This window comes from Cryptomeria japonica, chromosome 3, assembly GCF_030272615.1.
Source record: "Cryptomeria japonica chromosome 3, Sugi_1.0, whole genome shotgun sequence".
Classification (NCBI taxonomy): Eukaryota; Viridiplantae; Streptophyta; class Pinopsida; order Cupressales; family Cupressaceae; genus Cryptomeria; species Cryptomeria japonica.
Genome location: NC_081407.1, coordinates 311,684,416 through 311,707,834, shown reverse-complemented (window position 1 = coordinate 311,707,834; position 23,419 = coordinate 311,684,416).

The window sequence follows — 23,419 nt, the reverse complement described above, 5'->3', positions numbered from 1 at the left end:
AATTAATTTAATTTCTAATTATCCTCATCCAAATTCAAAAATGGCAATATATCGAGAAAATGGTTTTAAAAATTAAAATAAATCATTATCCAATTTAAATCAATTATTTTCTCATATTCTCACAATTTTCAAAAATGGAAAGTATGTCATCATCTTCTTTATATGATTTTCAAAAATCATTATCATATCTTCCTAAAAATTGAAAATGGAAGTAACCAGATAGCTTTTGATTTTCTTGATTTATCTTCTTGGAAAATATCTCTTTAATCTCAATTTAAAATTCGAAAAAGGAGATATGCACAATCAAAAGTTGCTTTATGCCATCTTTTTTAATCCATCTTGATTCTCCAATCTTGTCTTCAATATTCTATAAATTCATCGATCTTTTCCATAATATAGACCACATCTCAAGTATCCTCATGCTGGCAATTTTTCTATCATCTTGCTTTTATCACACTTGTATTTTGTAGGTGAGATCCACAACACATTTGGAGGAAAAAGAGAAACAATAGAGGCCAATTGAAGGAGATGCCTTTGTTGGTTTGCATTTCTAATTTACATCTTGTCTTCAATTCTTCTATTGAGTGTGATAGGACTTTATTTTCATTGCATTGTTAGGTTTGTGGTTCCCTAACTATTGTGCTTTGATGCTTTATTATGATTTCCTACCTCACATTTTTTGGTGAACATGACATGAACACATTGTTTTTTATAATTTTGGGAGTCTAATATTTGCATGCAGGTTTTATTTGTGGATTTGTTGTTCCATGCAGGTTTTTTGAACTAATATGTTGTTGCATGCAGGTTTCAAGTGTTGATTTGTTGTCGCATGTGTGTGTTTTGCAATAATCCATTGTTGCATGTAGTTTTTTTGAACTAATTTGTTGTTGTATGCAGGTTTTACGTGAGGATCTATTGGGTTTTATGGATTTTAAACAATGATTCATGCAAGGTTTTTTAACATGCAATGAACAACAATTTCTCACATAGCCTAATTAGGAGGTTTTAATGAACAACAATTTTTCACATAGCCTAATTAGGAGGTTTCAATGAACAACAATTTCTCACATAGCCTAATTAGCAGGTTTTAATGAACAACAATTTTTCGCATAGCCTATTTAGGAGGTTTGATAGAATCCTACAATTCTCACATAGTATTAATTAGGATTTGGATCAAAGAACAACAAATTTCACATTTCATGCATACAAAGGGTTTTAAATGAACAATAAATTGTATTTAATCATGGTTTAAATTGATCAAATCCTTTTCAAATTAAGATGGAATTAACCTCATCTAGTCTTAATTAGGATGCAAATTGATCAATGAACTCATTTTATTTTCTAAAGGTTAAACAATCAATGTTTGTCATGTCTTCTTTTATTTTGCTTGTGTGTTTTTACCCTTAAAAGTGGGCATGCCTCCCAATTTGCTTGGCACTTTGCATAGGAATTGGTGAGAGGGAATGACCCAAAGTGGTGATGGGCTAAGGCTAAGCTCTTCCAAACCACTCTAAATAACTGTGTTTGCAATGAAAGTTCTAAGCAACGGGTGTTGGAATGGCATAGTGATGATTAAATTCGTCGGATCCATGCCCACCCAAACGGACGCCTGACTAAAACCTCTTGTGTTTAGAGACCAAAATCTCTCTATTTGTTGATTCAGGCATTGTGATATGTGCATTCCAAAGAAACCTCTCATGTACCCCTCAATTAGAGATAGTAAATTCTTGGGAAGTGATGCCCCTTGAATTTAAGCTTGGTATGCCTGTAGAAGTGATTATCGTGGAGGGGAGCCAGTGCTACCAAGCTTCTAACTATCTGGTTGAATGTGGTATTTTATGGTAAGAGGATTCAACAAATATTGTCCTTTCCAGACTTAGGAAATGTTGTGAAGGTGAATGATTATTTTGGATCAAAGTCCAACAAACATTTTTTCTTCTATGCTTGCCAAAAGTTGAATAAAAAACACAAGTGTCACAAAAAGTTATTTTCAAGAAAGTCCAAACATTCTCCAAACCAAATTTAAAACAAGGTTCAAACAAAGGTCCAAAATCTTGTCCAAGTATTTATCCAACATTCAAACATGGCTTGTCAAAACATTGGAAATCCTTGTCTCAAAATACATGTCACTTAGGGTTAGACTTTTCATAGTCCAAACTTAGGTCTAAGGATATTCACATTGCCTTTCATATTTAGTCTATTGCATTTTCATAATTCCTTTGCACTTAGATTTGGAATAATTTTCTTAAGTCTCCATTGCATTATCATTATCATACCAAAATTAGGTCTTGGCTTAGGTTGAATTTTGCATATTTCAAGTTGTTCATCCTCACATATCCTTATCATTGCATTCTCATAAACTCTAGTCTTGTCTTGGCTTGAAATTGTCATATCATATCTCTAGATCATATCATATCCTTAAGTCTTGTTATTATCATTGCCTTCTTGCATTTAGTCTCAAAATTAGGTTTTCCTTACTTGAAAAATCAAAACTTTAGATCATACCCTAAGTTGTTGTTAGGGAGTCTCGACCTTGCCCAAAATTTGTCCTTTCATCAACATCACTTTGTCACGCCTAGCTTAGTATCCAAGTGTATAGGTGAGACATTGTCATTTATCCTATTGTCATTTTGTCCTTTGTCCTTTTTTCAATTAAGGTCTTAGCTTCATTTCAATTTCCCAAGGTTGAGTCTTTAGGTTTTCATTCCAAGAGTTTGTCTGAATCTTGAAAAACAAAAATAGGTTGCATTCTTACCTTAGATTGCATTATCATTTGCTAATATTGCTTTTAGTTTCATATCATTGTCATTCTAAAAATTCAAAACATCTAAAAATATTTAGTTGCATTGTCAATCACCTAAGTTACATTAGTTGCATACATCATCCTTAAAATCAAAAGTCCCAAAAAAAAATTATTGCATAGTGACATGTCTATTGAAACAAGATTTCAAGCTCCTATGATGCAACAGATTTTGACATATCAACCGATGATTGGACTAATGAATAACACAATGCAATCAATTTTTAATCCAAGGTAATCACAATTATATGCAACCCAACAACAAGGCAATATCACTCAAACATTTTATGATGAAACAAGTATCCAAATATGAAAACTAGAGGAAAAACTAGCTCGAGAAAAAGAGATCTTGGAACAAAAAGTGAAAAAAAAATGAAAATATCAAATCCCAAATGTCCAAAAAATTTCAAAAATTTCAAGTTCCAAACCCAAACTTTGAGCCAATTGATGTAAAATCTCTTATTGAACGATCAGGCATACCATCTCTCATCTCTCAAATAGAGATGATGAAACAATTTTAAGTAACAAACACAAATTTCAATCAAGTCCCAAATCAAAGTTCATTCAATCAAATTTTGAATCAACAACATATCCAAGAAAAACAATCAATGGTTCAACATATCCCACAACAACAACCAATAGTTCAACATTTCAAACCAACACAACCAATGGTCCAACATATCCAACCAGCACAAACAATGGTGCAATTTCAACAATATGCTCAACCAAACACACAATGTTGATAATTAGTTCAACCAAATGTGGAGTACCAACAATAAAGTCAACCAACAAATCAATATCAACAACTACAACCAAACATTCAAAAATAAAAGTTGCAACTAACACCAGGTCAAATTTCAAACATGTTAGACCAATTCAACCAAAACTCAATCCAAAATCGAAACATAACATGAAACCAAAACCAAATCCCTTTCAAAAAATTCCAAAATCAAAACCCAACTATGTCAAAAGCTCGCATGGATTCAAATGTGTCTCCAAAGAAAGGTAGCTCTATTACACAACTCTTAAAGAAAGCCCTGAGTGATTTTTCTGAGAAAGATCAAAATCATGCACCTATGTCTAGCAATGGCTCATCCACCCATAAGAAAATTGATTCTCCAGTGGAATCTATTCCTACACCTTTTAAAAATTTGTAACATCCTTTCATATCATCCTCATCAAACAATACACCCAAAGATGAAATCCCCCAAGGGCTATCCACAATTGATTGTCAAGCTAATCCAATACACGATGCACATCCCTACCATGCTTTAGAGATGATAGACCCAATGCCATCATGCGCATCATTACCAATCAAACTTATTGTAGAGGATCCCATTCAAATTCTATTTCCCCCATGTTAGAGCATTGATCCCTTGCCAAAATCCCCCACACATGTTCAAAGTCCAACCCCATGTCAAGAGGATAATTTAGAGCATGAACAAATGAGTCCTAAAACAAATCAAGATCAAGATCTTGAAACCTTATTATCCCATCCAATTTTTGACCAGGATCCCATCTCCCAAGACACTCATGATGATCTCCCTATTCTTATCCAAGAACACAATGTCTTTTCAAGTTCCATTGGTGTTCCACTGCTTGAGCAAGATCAAGATGTCCCTTCCATTCTTCCTAATAATCCCATTGAAAGTCAAGAGAAGACCGCCTTTAAAGAGGAGTCTAATGATCTTCCTCCTTGTTAAAATCAAAGTATCCTTTCAGATTCATGTCCACCACAATATGTTATCATCCCTTCATTTCCATGTCCTAATCCTCTATATATGCTCCAAGACCTCATTTATTTTGATGATCCCATTATTCTTCCCACTCCATCTCATGAAGAGCCTATCATTGATCCTAATCTCCCTTGTGATCGTGATTCCCCTCATGATCTTGATCCCCTTCATGATTCTAACATGGTGCAAGATGTTCATGAACCCCCTACATGCACAATTGGTTCTTTCACGTTGGTCTAGTCTAATCCACTTCCTGATCTCATCATTCCTTTCATATTACATCCACCTCATAATGGACTTGCATCTTCTTCCCAAAGAAAAGAGTATCCTATGGGTCAAAATATTCAGAAAGGCAAATGGGTAGACCTTCACAAGCAATAACCCCTCCATGTTAAAGAAAACATTAATGGTCATGGTGTCAATGACATTCCTAAAAACATTGGTATCCTTGCTAAACCTTGCATCCTTCCATCAAAATTCAAACATATGCCTTTCCTTCATCTCTTCCATCCATTTTAGGTCCTTATATCCCTTCGTCCCCTATTCGAGGTTGGAAAAGGCACACATCTTTGATCACCTTTCATTCATCCAAAATAACTTCATATCATTCTTATCCATCCATACATTCCTTTCCCCCTCCAATTAATTTGGATTCCAAGCATAAAAGTCATAAGTCCAAAAATACACATGTATTCAAGGATCGACATATCAAAACAAAGAACAATATGATCCATAAAGGAAAAATAAATATCCAAAAGGCCACAAAGGCCCAATGAGCAAAAGAAAGAAAAACAAAAAGATATATGGGTTCCAAAATCCCTTGTGCAAGCAATGCATTCCAAGGAACTACAAAAGAATAAAAAATTCAAGAACCATGTAGATTCCTAAGTGGCTCCTTGAAGCACAACAGTCAAAAGAAGCATCGAACTTGGCATCCAAAATTGCTATTCCTCCATCCAAACCTTCCAAGTCTATTCCTCCATCACCTCCATCCATTTTGGGTCCTTATGTCCCAAAATCCACAGCCTTTCCTCCAAAATCTGAGATCCACTTTCCCTTTATCAGTTCACTACCCCTCAAGGTGTGTGCCAATGTTGATCTTGCCAACATTTCCATCTACTCAAGCCCAATTCCTCCAATACCCTATCCATTATCCAATGCATATTTTCCATCCTTTCGTCCCTCTAATCCAATCCTTTGCATAAAGTTGTAACTTAGTCCCATCTCATTTCCATGTAGTTGTCCTACCAACATCTTCGAGCATACTTTTAATAGTCATGGTCCATTTTCCAAAGGGTACTATCCAAACAACAAGATGTTTGATTCCTTCTTCCATCCCCTATCACATGTCCATTTTCTACTAAAAAGTCAAAAAAAAAGTTGAAAAAAAAAGAATAAAGCAAAATTAATTCATCCACTGGTGAAAAACTAGAAAATAGGTGCCTTGGGGAAGTACCATGATGAAAACCTGGCAAACAAGCGTAATGTGTAATCCATGAACTTCTTGCGTACCATACTTGGGGGCAGATTTTATCCTATCATATCCTTTTTGCCCTTCATTGCTCCATTATCATGTCATATCCTATCGTACCTCTATCATACCCTCCATTATCCTATTGTCCCTCATGTCCATATTCCCTTTTCCACCTTTGATCTTGACAAGGCTAAGGATCTTCATGAATGTCATACATCTTATTCGTAGCTTTCAGTCTATCACAACTTTTGGTCTTTATCCATTGGCTTCTCACAACCTTTCATCCATATTTTTTTGGCTTATTTCAACCTTTTTTCATTATCCCTTTGCCTATCACATCCTTATCCTATTCATGTCCCTTATCCACTCTTGGTCTTGCTTTTTCCTCTCTATATCTTATCGTTGTCCATACACTTTTTTGTCCCTTGATCTTGATTCAACTTGATGACATAAAATGAAAAACATGGTTTCAAATATCTCTTGACATGTCCATCATCCCATGTCATTTCTTAACATTGTCATATCCAGTCCCCTATCCCATCGTGCGATAGCCCTTGGAAATTGAATTTACTTTGTCTCCATAATAAATGGCCTCTATCTTCTCTCTATCCATCAATATTTTAGCAAGATTATTTATCCATTTATCATATCCCTTGCCTTGCTAGACACTGGGGGCAAATCCATTTGTCATGATCAATTGACAGAGTCATCATTATGTACAACTCGAGAGCTACGATATGTATATAGCTATAAAGTCCTAAAAAAATCCATAAAAATTACAAAACGGCCTGAAAAAAATCAATAAAAATTGCAAAATATCCTGAAATAATTACAAAAAAAATTGTAAAACGTCCTGAAAAAAGTCCAAAACATTCATAAAATATCCTTAAATAATCCAAAAACATTCATAAAATGCCCTGAAAAAAAGAACAAATAAAATTAAAAAGTTCAAAACCCTAAAAATTGGAAAACATCAAAATCCAAAACAAATGCTTTCATTTCATTTCACCAATAAATTGTCCCCTTTGTACATAGACAGACATTTAAGCGGACGTCAGACAAGAACATATTAAACATTTCACTTAAACAAATCACACATTAATAGATGAGCTTTTCAACCAACTAAGCATTCAAACTGGTCAACTTGTCTTGTCAATCAATCAACATCAATATCATTGGTCCTTTGTCAACATTATCATGGGTCTTATATAGGGTGTGGTACACTCAAAACCAAACTGTGTCATGTCTTAGATGGGAAAATGCATTCCTTGAAGCCAGACACCATGATCATCCTACCATCCAACACAACATTATCAACTTTGACAACAAGATCATAATGGTTGTTTGACTTGTTTGAATTTGTGCATCTTATCTTTCATTGATTTATCTTTGATCATGTTCCTATGTTGCTCGATGATGTCACTGAGTGATTTAGAGTAGTTGGGATGGCTCATGAACATTTTTATTTTTGTTTTTTTTGTTTGTGGGGTGTTTCATAACACTCTAAGGCAAGTATGTATTAGGATGGTTGAACCATTCCTTGTCTGCAATTTGTATGTTTTATGCAAAGGGATTGTATTATCGCCCTGGCCTTCATTTCCATGGTGCGCCGCATCCATTTTTCCATATCAAATAAAGGATATCACCTACTATTTTCATTTGTGAAAGCAATATTTCATCACACTAATCATTCTTCACTTCTCATTTGCATTTCTTTTGGCTAACATTTTTTCTATCTCATCAATCCTTCTATCTATTCATCAAATCAATCTTTATCATGCTCTCTATTATATCTGATCAATCAAGAATTCTTCATTTGGTATCAATAAACCCTTTTTCTACACTCCATTAACATTCTTCCCTTCTTATTAACATTTTTCTCTTTCCTCATTTTTCCTCTTCATCTACCATTCTTCTCTTCTTTTGAGAGATCATTCATTTCTTTCATACATAAACAATCTCTCGAGGGGGTATCCTACCTCCATACTGTGGTCTGTTGGGGCATGATCTGTTTAATTATTCTTTGAAACAACACTCTTAATCGCATTGTCTCAAAGAGGGGCAAATGTAGACACCCAAAAATTGCACCATGCTTGTGCACACTAACTTACTAAGATTTTTGCCTTAATCGATTAATTGTTCAAGTGTCATTCTTTTCAAATTTTCTATTTTCCTAATCATTTAAATCATGTCATCATTAATCATTCATTTCCTAACATTAATTGAATAATCTTTATTATTTGATTAGTTCAATCCCACTTTAATTAAATAATCTTTATTATTTAATTAAATTCAATTTCATTTTTCTCATAATTGAATAATTTCTTTAAATTATTAAATTAGCTAATTATTTCATCATAATTAAAATTTTTTTTATTTATTTAATAAAATCTTAATTATCTTCTTCCAAAAATCAAGAATGGAAACAAATCTTTATTTATTTTTATTTAATTAATTTAATTTCTAATTATCCTCATCCAAATTCAAAAATGGCAATAAATCAAGAAATGATTTTAAAAATTAAACTAAATCATTATCCAATTTAAATCAATTATTTTCTCACATTCTCCCAATTTTTGGAAATGGAAAGTATGTCATCATCTGCTTTATATGATTTTCAAAAATCATTATCATATCTTCCTAAAAATTGAAAATGGAAGTAACCAGTTAGCTTCTGATTTTTTTGATTTATCTTCTTGGAAAATATCTCTTTGATCTCAATTTAAAATTCAAAAAAAGAGATATGCCCAGTCAAAAGCCACTTTATGCCATCTTTTTTAATCCATCTTGATTCTCCAATCTTGTCTTCAATCTTCTATAAATTCATCAATCTTTTCCATAATCTAAACCGCATCTCAAGTATCCTCGCGCTAGCGATTTTGCTATCATCTTGCTTCTATCACACTTGCATTTTGTAGGTGATATCCACAACACATTTGGAGGAAAAAGAGAAACAATGGAGGCCAATTGAAGGAGATGCTTTTGTTGGTTTGCATTTTTAATTTACATCTTGTCTTCAATTCTTCTATTGAGTGTGATAGGACTTTATTCCTATTGCATTGTTAGGTTTGTGGTTCCCTAACTATTGTGCTTTGATGCTTTATTCTGGTTCCTACCTCACAACTTCTATTTATTCAATTATTTTATTTTATAAGATTACTTATTCCACTTTCGTTCTAAATGGTCTTTTTTCTAATATAAACAAAATATTATATATATATATATATATAAGAGTTTTTATGTGGAAATACTTCTATTTGTTCAATTATTTTATTTTATAAGATCATTTATTTCACTTTTCTTTCTAAATAGGTTTTTAATGGCTAATATAAATGAAATAAACTGTATATATCTTTAGTTATGTAAAATAAGTTTTAAGAAGTTTTATAATCTATTTGTCCTCTTATTTGAATACATCTATTCTTAATGTTATTATTATTTTATTTCAATAATTATGCAGAAATATTTCTATCTGTTCAATTATTTTATTTTATTAATTCAGATATTTCACTTTTTATTCTAAAAAAAGACATGGTTGTTTCTAACAATAAATGATTTTATTTTTTTTATTTCTTAGTTTTATAAATGAGTTTTAAGAAATTTTGTAACTAATTTTATTAAAAATTGAGAAATAATAATAAAAATGTTAATGTTAGAAAAATAATAGAGTGGAACCTTAACATAAAATTGATTTTTTCAAACTACGGTACTTCCTAAAAATACTATCACCACCATGAGTCATGACATACCTCGTGATTTTTTTAAAATTATCTTTTTAAAAGTTGGCAAAAAAATAGATTTAAAAGATAACAAATATTTACAAGATTCACTTAATCTATTGTTTTCACTATCAACATTAAGAATATTATAAGAGTTGTGCATTTGAATTCTATATTACAAACCTTATACATGAATAAATTCAAGTAAAAGATAATTTAGTTAGTACCCAGTTCCTCATTCATGAAATTTATTATTATTGCATATTGTGAAATTTATCTTTTGTCTTTGTTAATGAACAAGTTCTTATTAATTAAAAAAGCAGGTTTTCAGGACCCGAAACCTTTAACAAAGGCTATTAAGATAAGACACCAAAAAGATCAATGCTTAAGAACTACATACAAAAAGACTGGCAAAAAGCCAGCAAACCGAAAGGACAGCAAAACAAACAACAACAAAGAAACAAAGAAGGCGCTACACAGTAATTTTCTTCAACAAGTCCTCTACCTTTATCACCAGCTCGTCGTAAGTGGCCCCGACAACTTTAAGGTCTTCCAGATCCTTGTTAGGTTTTTTGTCCTTCTTTTTGCCTCTGGTACGAGTTCTGGGACCTTGAGCTTCCCCTGTTCCTTCAGTTTCCGGGTCAATGTCTAGGATTTCCTTTTCTTCATCCATTTTGCTGATGAGAGTGTTGGTGTTGTTGGCTGAAATCTTCAAGATGCTTAGGCTTCGTTCAGCAATGTTCTTCAGACACTCCTCAATTTTACCAATTTTGCTAACAGTTTATGAGAGAGTGTGGTCATTAGTGTCAGTGAGATTTTTCCTTTCCAGCAAATCCTTCTCAATTTTTTCAAACCTTGGGTTGAAAGCATCTCTTATGTATTCGGCTTTGGCAATGGTGCTTTTCAGGTCCTCTATGTAGTTGGCCATGGTCTTCCCTTCCCTAGTATTGATGGTTTCCAAGTTGATGAGTATGTAGTTATTGATAGATTATATAAATGTTCATATTAAAAGAAAATGTACAATCAATAAGGGAAAAAGTAGGTGAAGTCAAGAAACAATTTTACTGTAGTAAATACATTAGAGCTGGATTTAAATAGTCACACACATTGAGTGAGTTCTTTCCAATCAATTACATGGGAGAAATTTTTAGGAAGGGTAGTTGTTACATATGTCACTTTATTAATATTCCTTCAACTTTACATTTTAATCCAGCATAAACTTTGTCCTTTGGATTCACCTTCATTTTTTTGGTCATTGTTGACTCTAAATTTTGCTTCAAGGACGAACAGCCTTATGGGAAATTCAGTGTTGGGGGACCAACTCGCACAAAGAAACACTGAATGACCTTCGGGGTTGAGAAGCCGGCTCTTCTTTGAGTTTTGAGGAAAGGGAGAGGAAACAAATACTTTTAAAAAAATGAGATGCTAAATACTTAGGCGATGCGCCAGATCATTAATAGGAAATGAACCAACAAAAAACAAAGAACACTTGCAACTTCTGTAAGCATTTGAGCCAAAGACGTAATCAAAACAACAACCAAATTTCCCTGAAAACATAAGGGACACATTCATCACGCATTCACTAGATAACAAGTATAGAAAAACATAGTTTAATCAGTGAAGTCTTAGACAAAATATTCCCAAAGTCTGTCGGAATTTTCAACAACAATAGCACAGAAAACACTATAAACAGTAAGCCAAGAAAGACATCACAAAGGCCACAAGCACAATCCGAATAATCTTTCTTATAGCAAATCCCAAATAGTTTTTTAAGGCTGGAAATGAAAGAAAACCCCTACTTAGCAAATTAGACTGTTCTTCTTCTTCTCTAAAAAATCTCCTTGGGACAAAGAAAATCCCCCCTTAAATACACCACTGCTTCTAAAAACAGCTCTCCTGAAAATCCAAAACTAGCGCAACCTCCTTGGAACAGAAAAGCATGGCGTGTCACAACAGAGGCCGCACCCAGCAAAACAAATTCCTTTAACGGCCTGGAGGTTACCTAGAACTGAATTGATTCTGTCAGAAGAGAAAGGACTGCGAAAAAGGGGACTGGTGCGAGGAAACCGCTTGCAGACTGCACAAACGAGTGGGCCCAATCATTGCCATTTGTCACCCCCGTGTTGCTTCAAAAATAGAACACCAAAGAAGAACCAAGGGAGCAACGCCAGGCCACTAAGTGTCACGCACGCTCATCCTTGCTGGCTAAAGAAAAAACAACGATCACAACCGGGCCCACCAAGAATTTACATCAGGGAAAATAAAAGGTGAACGGTCATTACAAGTTTAAGTCACTTGCAACAATTTCAATCCAAACTATTCACTACACATGTGTTTCCTTCTAGCATATTGTCATAGGTAACTCATGAGAAGGTCTATCTTTATTCTTTGTAGACCTATTACCCTTTATAACACCATTCAAAAATATCTAACATGGTATTCTCTTCATATCATTGTCAAGAATAACTTTGTGGCTAGGATTTTTAGCTTCACAATGTTAGAAATCTCTAGAATGTCACTCAAATCTATCACTTTATTTTTATTTTATTTCCTTGTACATGAAATTAATTACCATAATCATCACTTCATTGCAATGATTTTCTCCCTCAATACATTATGATCATTCTTTATTTGCCCGTATTTCATCATCTTCTTAGGCTAGGATTTTTAACTTCACAGGGTTAGAAACTTGGAATGTTCCTGAAACATATCATTTTCTTTTTATTTTGTTTCCTTTTATATGAGATCACTTGCCATAATCATGATTTCATTGTAGTGGTTTTCTCCCTCACTGCATTATCTTTTATCATTCTTTATTTATCTATATCTCATCATCTTTTTACCCTTTTACAATTACATGAAATACTTATGTCATGATTATAATTATCTTGATGCCACTATCACTGTCATCTAACCTTACCCTCAAGGTTTTCCTTTAATGATTTGTTTGTATTTTGATCTTAAAAATGGCATTGACTTCCCCTTTTAGCTATATGGTTGTTTTCTCATGAATTTATGATTGTCATTATGTAATCTAGAACCATTCCTTCTCCTTCCACTTGATATCTCTAGTAGGCCTCGTGACCCTACAAACCAATAAATTTTGTGAACCCTTTCACATTTAGTGGATTATTTTTGTTTGCCTTCTATTATTTCTCCATCATTTAGTGATAGATATTTGTAAGCCTTATGACAATTCCTTGTGTCTAGGATAATTCTCAAGAAGATATGTACCCTTTTAGGTCTTTCATCTTGATTTCAATCTCTATCTCTTGCATTACTTTATACTCAAGATAGCTGATTACTAAGAAAGGGTGTGTGTTCACCCAATCAACACAAGTATGTGATTACCCAATCATTTGTGTTGAAAGTAGTTGTAAGTAGGTTTTTGTGCAATTCTTTTTATTCATAGTATCTTTTCCCTCTATTACAGGACCCCTAAGGACATGCCATTTGCTTTAGAGCATAGAAAATACAAGGGGCTTTGGAAATTTTTTATGGAGAATACAAAACAACAAGATAGATGTTTGAGTTGAAGATATAAATAACTATCATTCTGAAGAGCTTCCAAACTATAAATAAAAAAATACGAGTATGTCATTTCCATAATTAGAGCAATAGATGTAGTATTTGGTTCCGGGGTTTGTGACTGATGACTCCAAGTTTTAAATCTTGTTTGGTTTTGAATTCCAATATTTGAAACAATGTGTAGATTGAAGTGGTGTATTCTATATACATTTGTATAAAATGATGGTTTTGAATCATGAAAAAATGATAATCTATTTTGATCAGCTATACTTCTATAGTTCAGAGGTAAGATTATCTCTAATAAAAAAATTGATCTTGAATTTTGCCAATATGGTCAACAAATAAGAAGTGTCAAATTGGGTGAGGATGGAAATGCTCTCAATTTTATGTAATTATTAAATAGAATTTAAATAGAATTAATGTAAGTTCTCATTTATATTTTAATTTTAAAAAAGTAATTATAAATAATAATGAATAAAAAAATTAGGGGAATGGAGGAGCGCAGGAGGAAGCTAGGGTTTTCAGGCGGAGGTGATGTTTGATCGCGAGGATGGGATCATGACCATGTACAGAGGGTGAATCAGCGGCCATGGTGTCCGCCGCGCTCAAACCAGTGGCATTGGCAGGAGACGAAGGGAGGTTTACAGTAGGGGGAATAACCAATTCCCTTTTGAGCATGATAAATCCAAATGGGGCCATTCAAGGTATCTGAACTTTCTGAAATGGAACAAACAGCAATCGGAGGAAAGGATAAAGAAGAAATTCTAGAAACCTATGAAAGACCTTTCCCTGGGTGGGATACTGACTACGTCTGAGAAGCGGTCGATTAGTATATGCATTGAGTCAGAGGCTTGGAAGGAATCGGTACAACTTTTGCATGAAAGGGATTTCTTCATGAAATGGGGAGGTGATTGGCCAGCTTTCCCCAGAGTGAGAAATTAGGTCAATGAAGAATGGGGGAACCACTTTGAGATTAAAACTCCAGCTAATGGGTTTTTTCTTATCATTGTCGGGTCGACTAAGGAGAAGATTTCACTAATGGACTCGGGGCCATTTTTTATGTCGGGAGTTGGTTTTTTTATCAAGGATTGGACCCCTAACTTTGACCCAAGACAAGCCACCATTGAGGAAATTCCTATTTGGGTAAGATTGTATAATCTTCCTCATGAATACTGGAAGGAGGAAGTCTTCAAGAGTATAGGGGAGAAAATAGGGAGATTTATCAAGTCAGATGAAGCGGTTGACAAGCTTAGTTCATGCATGTATGCCTGAATCTATGTTATGTGGAAGCCTCATCCTAGGCTCCCGAAGGTTGTTGAAATTAGGTCTCCAAAGGGTGTATGGAGACAAGATATAGAAATCAAAGAAATCATGGTCAAATGTAAGACCTGTAAAGAATGGGGTCATGAGGACCAGGATTGTTTGTCCGAGCAAAAGGGGAAAGGAAGGGTTGATCGTGCTCTAGAGGAGCAGCTTTTAGCAAGTTCGGAAGCAGACCAGAGCTTGGGAAATCTAAAGACCAATCTGAGCTTTGTTCTAGAGGCTGCAAGGGATGAGGTTCTTCGCCATAGTCCATACATGCAAGATGGGGTGGAAGTACTGGTAGACTCTAGCTCAGGTCAAGTGAAGCGGCAGAAGGCCGCCATGTTGGATGGAGATAAGTTTGTTGTGATGATGTCGAGTGGAGTGACTAAACAGGCTGTTGAGATCCTACAGACTCAAGGAGGTTGTTTGGGTGAGGATAAAGTGGGCCAAGTATGTAAGGGAAGTGGTTGGGGTGTTGGTTCTCGTTTAGAAGGGAAGCTGATGGAGGCAGCATTTGGGCCCATTTTAAAGGATTGTGCAATCGGTGGGGGTTATCCAACCCAGCATAGGTTCTACAATACCTCGATGGATGTGTTGAAGGGACAGGAGATGGGTTTAAGTGCAAAGTCCCTGGTAGTTGCAAAAGATTTGAGTGAGAATGTGGATGGTAAAACAATCAGTTTTAAGGACATTCACATGTCCCCAAGCAAGGGAAATGGATTAGCAGCAGAGATGGAGTCTAAGAAGGAGGAAGGATTTAGTGATGATTCTCTAGGGCTGTCGACAGAAATAGGGGAGACAGAGGTTAGGACTATCAAACAGACTAAACTAAACCCCTCCAAGTCTAAAGGGAATTTGAGAGGTAGAAAGAATAGGCAGAAGTTGCTTGAGGAAGTAGGCAACATGAAGGGTCAGATAAGACTTTTGAGATCTGGGAGAGACTTATTCTCTCCTGGGCAGCAATGAAGTTCCTAACTTGGAATGTTAGGGGTTGCAATGCCCCTGACAAGTGACGTCTGGTCAAAAGAGGTTTTGATCAGGCCAAGCCGGAAGTTATTTGTATTCAGGAGACTAAGTTGGGTCGTGAAGATGCTGCTTGTATTTTTGGGGTAAGGCAGAAATGGTAGGTGGTCTGGGTATTCTGTGGAATCCTTTGGTTGTTCAAGTGGAAGTTGTTTCAAGTTCTAAGCATTGGCAAATGGTTAAGGTGATTTCGAAGACTATGAATTTCTCGTGTTTTCTTGTTAATGTCTATGGGCCGACTTTGGCTGTAGATAAGTGCAGATTATGGGAGGATATCTCCAGGCATCTAGAGGAAGTGAGGCCATCTTAAGCAATTATTGCTGGAGATTTCAATACCACCCTCTCTTCCTCTGAGAAGGTTGACCCAAACGCAATTGGACTTCCAATCTTTTGTTAACGAGAATGCTTTGTTTGAAGTGGCAGCTAAAGGTGGGGATTACACATGGACTAATAGACGTAGAGGCTTTTTCCAATATTGCTGAGAAACTAGATAGATTCTTCCTTGCAGAGGATTGGAATGTAGCCCCTTTGGTTTTTGAGGCTGAGGTCCTAGCCATCTCAAGTTCAGACCATTTTCCGGTCTCCTTGGTTGTGCAGAATGATGTTGTTCCAATTTGATGTCCCTTCAAGGTGGAAAAGATGTGGACTATGGATCCGAGTTTTAAAGAGCTTGTATTTGGGTGGTGGAAGGAGGCCCCAGTGGTGGAAGGGTTCTTGGCCTATCAGTTTTTCAAAAAGCTTAGTTATGTAAAACATAAATTAAAATCTTGGAATAGGGAGGTGTTTGGAAATATTTTTGATGAAAAGAGAAGGCTCGAAGGAGACTTGGGGGCCTTGAATGCAAAAGTTATGGCTGAGGGAATGGATGATGTGGACTTCCTCACGGAGAAAGATCTTCTTTTTAAGTATGGAGAAGTTTTGCAAAGGGATGAGATCTATTGGAAACAGAAGTCGCGTGAAAATTGGCTGAAAGCGGGTGATAGAAACACGAAATTCTTTCATAGTTCGGTGAAAGCAAGGAGAAGTCTTAAAAGAATTATTTCCTTAAGACTTGCGGATGGGTCAATCACTAAAGACACAGATCACATAGGTAAAGAGGTTGTGGGCTTCTTTGAAAATTTGTGGAGGAGTAGTGGGATTGCTCAGTCGGGTGTGCAGACTGAGCTTTTGGAGTTAATCCCTCCCCTAGTTTCCAAGGAGGACAACATCATGCTTGAGGATCCTGTCTCAATTAAGGAAGTTAAAGCTGTTGTGTTTGGATTAGGTGGGGAGAAAGCACCAGGGCCAGACGGGTTTCCAGCTTTCTTTTTTCAATTCTTCTGGGATGAGCTTGGCGAGGATTTGCTTGCAGTGGTTGAAGAGTCTAGGTCCAGAAGCTTTGTTTTGAAGGAATTCAACTGCACTTTAGTGGCGCTTATTCCTAAAAAGGCCAAGCTGGTTGGGATGGAGGAGTTTCATCCCATTTCATTGTGCAACACCATCTACAAAATCATTACAAAAGTTGCTACTAACAGGCTTAAGTTAATTCTTGATAAGCTGATCTCTTGTGAACAAAGTGGTTTTACTCCTGGAAGGAATATTGTGGATGGGGTGATTGTGGCCCATGAAGCTATTCACACGGCTATGAAGGGTAGATAGAGGAGAATGATTCTAAAGCTTGATATTCAAAAAGCCTATGATAGGGTGGATAGGTCTTTCCTTGTAGCTGTGCTGGAAAGATTTGGTTTTGGTAAGTCATGGGTTAAGTGGATTTCTAGTGTGATTATGCAGTTCACAGCTTCGGTTTTAGTCAACGGTAGCCCTCAAGGTTTCTTTTCGACGTCTAGGGGAATTCGGCAAGGGGATCCAATATCCCTCTTTCTCTTTATTTTGATGGCTGAAGTTCTTAGACGGTCGATTGCTCATAAAAGAGATCAAGGGTTGTGGAAAGGTATTGAGATTGCCCAAGGGGTTGACTCCACAACTCATTCTCAGTTTGTTGATGACACCTGTCTTTTCGGTGTTGCTTCTATGCATGAGGCTTTGGTTATGAAGAAAGTTTTGGATAGATTCATGTGGGCTACTAGTCAGGAGATAAACTGGCTCAAATCAGAGATTTTTTTCTTCCATACAGAAGGTTGGTCCCAGAGAGCTATTGCTAGAGTGTTTGGGATTAAGATTGGACAACTTCCTGGTAAGTTCCTTGGTATGCCGCTCTTTGCTGGAGCAGGTAAGTCGGACATTTGGAAAGGGTTGCTTGATGGTTGTAAAGCTAAGCTAGAGGGCTAGAAGAGTAAGTGGCTTTCTTTGGCTGGTTGCATTCTAATGCTGAAGTCAGTTGTATCAGCTATGCCAATTTTCCCAATGGCTTGCTTCAAACTCCCAGGCTCTGTCATCAAGAGCATGCAACAAAAGATGAGGAAGTTTTTGTGGAATGGAAACCAGGATCAGGATAAAGTCCCGCTCATGGCATGGGACAGTGTTTGCAAATCCAAAGGGGGGGGAGGGACGAGACTCCGTGATTGGAAGATTATTAATGAGGCCATGGGGGCTAAGTTGGTATGGCAAATGTATAGTAAACCGAAACAGAGATGGGTCAAAATTCTACAAGCTAAGTATTTGGACAGTAGGGAAAAGGAAAGGATTCTAACAGTGAGAGATCCCCCGAGAGGGTCAGCATTGTGGAACTTTTTGGTGAGTTGTAGGAGCTTTATCACAAATCACCTTTCTTGGCGTATTGGTGACGGGCGTAAGGCAAACTTTTGGCAGGATTCCTAGGATGGTCATCCATCTTTAGAGTCCCAGGCCCCTCAACATACAGTTTTAAAGACCTGTCAGGTTTGGGGCTCAAAGGTGAGTGACTTTTTGTAGAATGATTTGCCCTTGTTGGGACAGAGATGGAGTTGGAAAGACCCTCAGGATTTAAATTTGCGAGAAGTTGAGGAAAGATACCTGAGTAAGCTCCTGGGTAATCCTGAGGTTTTGTTCCCGAGGGAGAAGGATGAAATTGTCTGGTGTGGGTCGAAGAGCGGATGCTACTCTGTGAAAGTGGGAATCTCTCTTTTGGAAAGTGATGTCAAGATGAAGGAGTGGGAATCTAAGGTTTGTTGGAACAATGTGTGCCTTCCGAAAGATGGAGCCTTTGCGTAGCTAGCTGGCAATAAGCGGATTCTCTCTAGAGATCATCTGAAGAAAATGGTGTTTGTAGGTCCTTTTCACTGTGTTCTATGTGAAAAGGCGGAGGAGGATGTGGACCATCTTCTGCTAAGTTGTGAGTTCGCTCAGAAGGCTTGGATTTTTGGGCTACAGAGATTGAATTGGAAGGGCCCCATGGCTGGGAACTTGTGTGACTGGTTGGAATCTTGGCCGGTATTGGATAAGAATTCTATCTTTGCCGCCATATGGAAGATTTTGCCCTCTACCGTTTTGTGTGAACTTTGGAAGGAGCGAAACCAAAGAGTGTTTGAAGGTAAAGCGGAAAATTGTAAGTGTTTTTTGTCTAGATTAGAGAGGGTCATCTCAGAACTGGTTTCTAATGCTGCCTCTCACGTGAATTTAGCCAAGACTTCTTTTTCACAGGCTGATGCTAAATTTTTGTTGAGCTGGCCTCTTGTTAAATTCAGGCCTGTTAATGGGCTGCTGAGGGCTAATCTTCAGAATAAGGGTAATTCAATCCCAAAGTGGACTCTGCCTGAGAAGGGGTGGACTAAGATCAATTTTGACGGAGCATCGAGGGGAAACCTGGGGACCTCGGGTGTTGGGGTGATTGCTCGCGATGATCGGGGAAACATTCTAGCCATTGCGGCCAAAAGATTGGTGGATGGATCGAACAATGTTGCTGAATGTCAAGCAGCATTGGAAGCAATCCTAATGGTTGGGAAGTTGGGAGTCAAGAAACTTCATTTGGAAGGTGATTCTCAGGTTGTGGTGAATGGGATAGCTCGAGGGCGAATGGAAGCGTGGTTTTTAGACAAGCAGGTGCATAGAATGCAACTTCTGTTGAACGAATTTGAAGATTTTAAGGTAACTCATGTCCTTCAAGAAGAAAATTTGGAAGCTGACAAACTTTCCAACGTGGGAGCAAATGGTTCCTTGGAAAATATGTTTAGTATGTTTGAGGACTTTAGAGATTGTAGTCTTCTTGAGTATGATATTGAGTAGATGGCTTTTTTGGAAAAGTGAACCCAAGCTCGATTTGATTTGTCCTTTCGTAACCTTGGTTCTGTGGGAATTTAAGTCCCTTGTGGTGTGTGTTCTTCAATTTTGTTGCAAGTGGACTTGCGGTGTTGGATGGTGATGGAGGCGAGCGGGGTGAGTGACCGGTGATGATGTTTTGAGTTTTGCGAAGCGTGTGAAGCTCTCATGACATGAGGTGGAGGCGGCTTTAAAGGCCCTTGTGCTTTGATTCCTGGCATTTTGTGGTGAAAATTTGGTGTTTGGCGAAGTGCTCAGGGTTTCATTATGTGCAGCAGTGAGTTAGGATGGAAGTGAATTTTTCATTGGAATCGGATGGACAATTGCCTGCTTTTCGTGGGCTGGTCTCGAGGATAAGGCTTTCAAACATCTTCAGAGTGGATGGAGACGATATCTGGAGGGCAGTTAGGCTTCTATTGGGAGAGGAATTTCTTACCCAGGATTGGCGACCTCGAACAAATCTCGACATTTCATCACTTTTTACTGCTTTGGCCCTGCAAGTGGGGAAGTCGACTGAGGAAGTGCAATGAATTACTTCCCTAGTATTAAGACCCAAATGGGCAGGAGGTTTGCAGGATGTGGTGGCCCGAGCTGTCATTGGTGTGGGGCTGAAGATGGTGGAAGGCCCGAGCAGGAGGATTGGAGTGGCCATTGGGGGGCTGCAGCCTCTTGTCATCTGGTCGGCTTCTTGGCCGGTCGCTTTGTAGGAGGAGGATGCAAGAAATGGTTGGGCTGAGATCGTGAACTTTGTTCACCAGTTGGGGCCAACTGAACATGTTAAGATCCACGGGAAGGTGACTCCCATTCGGTCTAAGGCCCCCCTAGACGAGAATGGGAGGCCTTTGGTGCGGCACCAACTTCCAAAGAAATCGACGAAGGTGGTGGAGCGTGGGTCACTGTGTGGAAGCAAGCTTGGAACGGTGCCAGGTGGAGGGAGCACGTCGCAGGAGGCCGGTCCCAGCAGGGGTATTCCCAATTTCTCAAGAGAAGAAGCTTTGGGATGGTTTCGTTGCTAGGTTGGGTTGGTCGGGTTTGATGTGTGGTTTTTTTTGTATATGTATGCGACCCTTTTTGTGGCTATGGGTCTTGGTAGGATGAGGCTTGGGTTCTTTTGTGTAGTAGGGGTGTGACCCCTTGACATTGTAGATTGTCTATCTGCTCCTTGGATGTAATACTTTTCTATTCTAAGCAATATAATACACTATGTTATCAATCAAAAAAAAAATAATGAATAAAATTTGAAATTTTATAAATTGTTTAAAAGAGAAAATAAATATATAAAAATAAAATTTAAAATATATAAACTACATTAAATTACATTCATTTTAAATTTTGCTATATATTTCATCTAATTATTTCACTTTTCATTCTAAAAATGGACATTGTTGTTTCTAACAATAAATAAAATAATTTTATTTATTTCTTAGTTTTATAAATGAGTTTTATGAAATTTTGTAACTAATTTTATTAACAATTGGGAAATAATAATAAAAATGTTAATGTTAAAAAAATAAGAATGGAACATTAACATAAAATTGATATTTTTTCAACCTATGGCACTTTCCAAAAATACTATCACAACCATGACATATCTCATTATTTAAAAAAAAATTATCTACTTAAAAGATAGCAAAAAATAAATTTAAACGATAACAAATATTTAAAAGATTCACTTGATCTATTATTTTCACTATCAAAATTAAGAATATTATAGGAGTTGTGCATTTCAATTCTTTATTACAAATCATATACATAAATAAATTCAAGTAAAGGATAATAGTTAGTTCCTAGAACTCCTTATTCATGGAATTCATTATTATTGCATATTGTGAAATTTATCTTTTGTCTTGATAACGAACAAGTCGATGAGTATGTAGTCATTGATAGATTATATAAATAAGTTCATATCAAAAAAAAATGTACAAGCAATAAGGGAAAAAGTAGGTGAAGTCAAAGAATCAATTTTAGTGTAGTAAATACATTAGAATTGGATTTCAATAGTCACACACATTGAGTGAGCTCTTTCCAATCAGTTTTGCCACTTCTTTGTACTTGATCATATATTTTCCCTTCTTGGTATGACTTGTTATATATTTATCTTACTATATATGTATATTTGTTCATATGTTTTACATTAGATTTCAAATATTATTTACATGTTTTATGCTCATGTGTTTTATTATTTAAACATAATTTTTAACACTATATCCTATCAAGAGACTTATGGGGAGTTGAAACTTCCCATAATGTTACCATTATTCACCTCCAACTAGCCACTAGTCACTTAGATAATAATAGAGCATGTGATTTGAAAGCATTTGTAAAGGTTATTAGAGATGAAGGAACATGGGGGAAATTTTAGGATAGTAGTTGTTACATATGTCACTTTATTATGATTCCTTCACCTTCACATTTTAATCAAGCATAGACTTTGTCCTTTAGATTCACCTTCATTTTTCTGGTCATTGCAAGTTTAAGTCACTTGCAACAGTTTCAATCCAAATTATTCATTACACTTGTGTTTCCTTCAAACATAATATTGTCATAGGTAACTCATGAGAAGGTTTGTCTTTATTCTCCCTAATGGTTTCATTGTAATGGTTTTCTCCCTCAATACATTATCTTTGATCATTCTTTATTTGCATGTATTTCATCATCTTCTTATCCTTTCACAATTACATGAAATACTTATGTCATGGTTATAATTATCTTGATACCACCGTCATTGTCATCTAACCTTACCCTCAAGGTTTTCCTTCGACGATTGTTTGTATTTTGATCTTAAAAATGGTATTGAGTCCCCCTTTTAGCTATATGATTGTTTTCTCATGAATTTATGACTATCATTATGTCCTCTAGAACCATTCCTTCCCCTTCCACTTGACATCTCTACTAGGCCTTGTGACCCTACAAACCAGTAAATTCTGAGAACCATTTCACTTGTAGTGGATTATTTTCATTCCTCTTCTATCATTTATCCATCATTTAGTGATAGATATGTGTAAGCCTTGTGACAGTTCCTTGTGCCTAGGATAGTTCTCAAGAAGATATGTACCCTTTTAGGTCTTTCATCTTGAGTTCAATCTTTATCTCTTGCATTACTTTATCCTCAGGATAGGTAATTACTAAGAAAGAGTGTGTGATTACCCAATTAGGACAAGTGTGTGATTACCCAATCATTTGTGTTGAAAGTAGTTGTAAGCGGGTTTCTATGCAAGTATTTTCATTTGTAGGAGCTTTTCCATCTACTATAGTTGCTAAGGACATGCCATTTGGTTTAGAACATAGAAATTACAAGGAGCCTTGGAAAAATTGTATGGAGAATACAAGACAACAAGATAGATGTTTGAGTTGTTAAAAATTTATAATTCTAAAGAGATTCCAAACTGTAAACAAAAAAATGAGCATGCAACTTCCATAATCAGAGCAATGATGTAGTAGTATTTGGTTCTAGGGTTTGTGACCGATGACTCTAAGTTTTAAATTATGTTTGGTTTTGAATTCCAATATTTGAAAGTGTGTAGATTGAAGTGTAATTTTGATATAATCACTGGTTTTGAATACTCTTTGATAATCACTGGTTTAAGGATGATGCATATTTAATTCTCACGGTTAACTTGGTCACTACAAAAACTATCTCATGTTAATTGTCTCACATGCA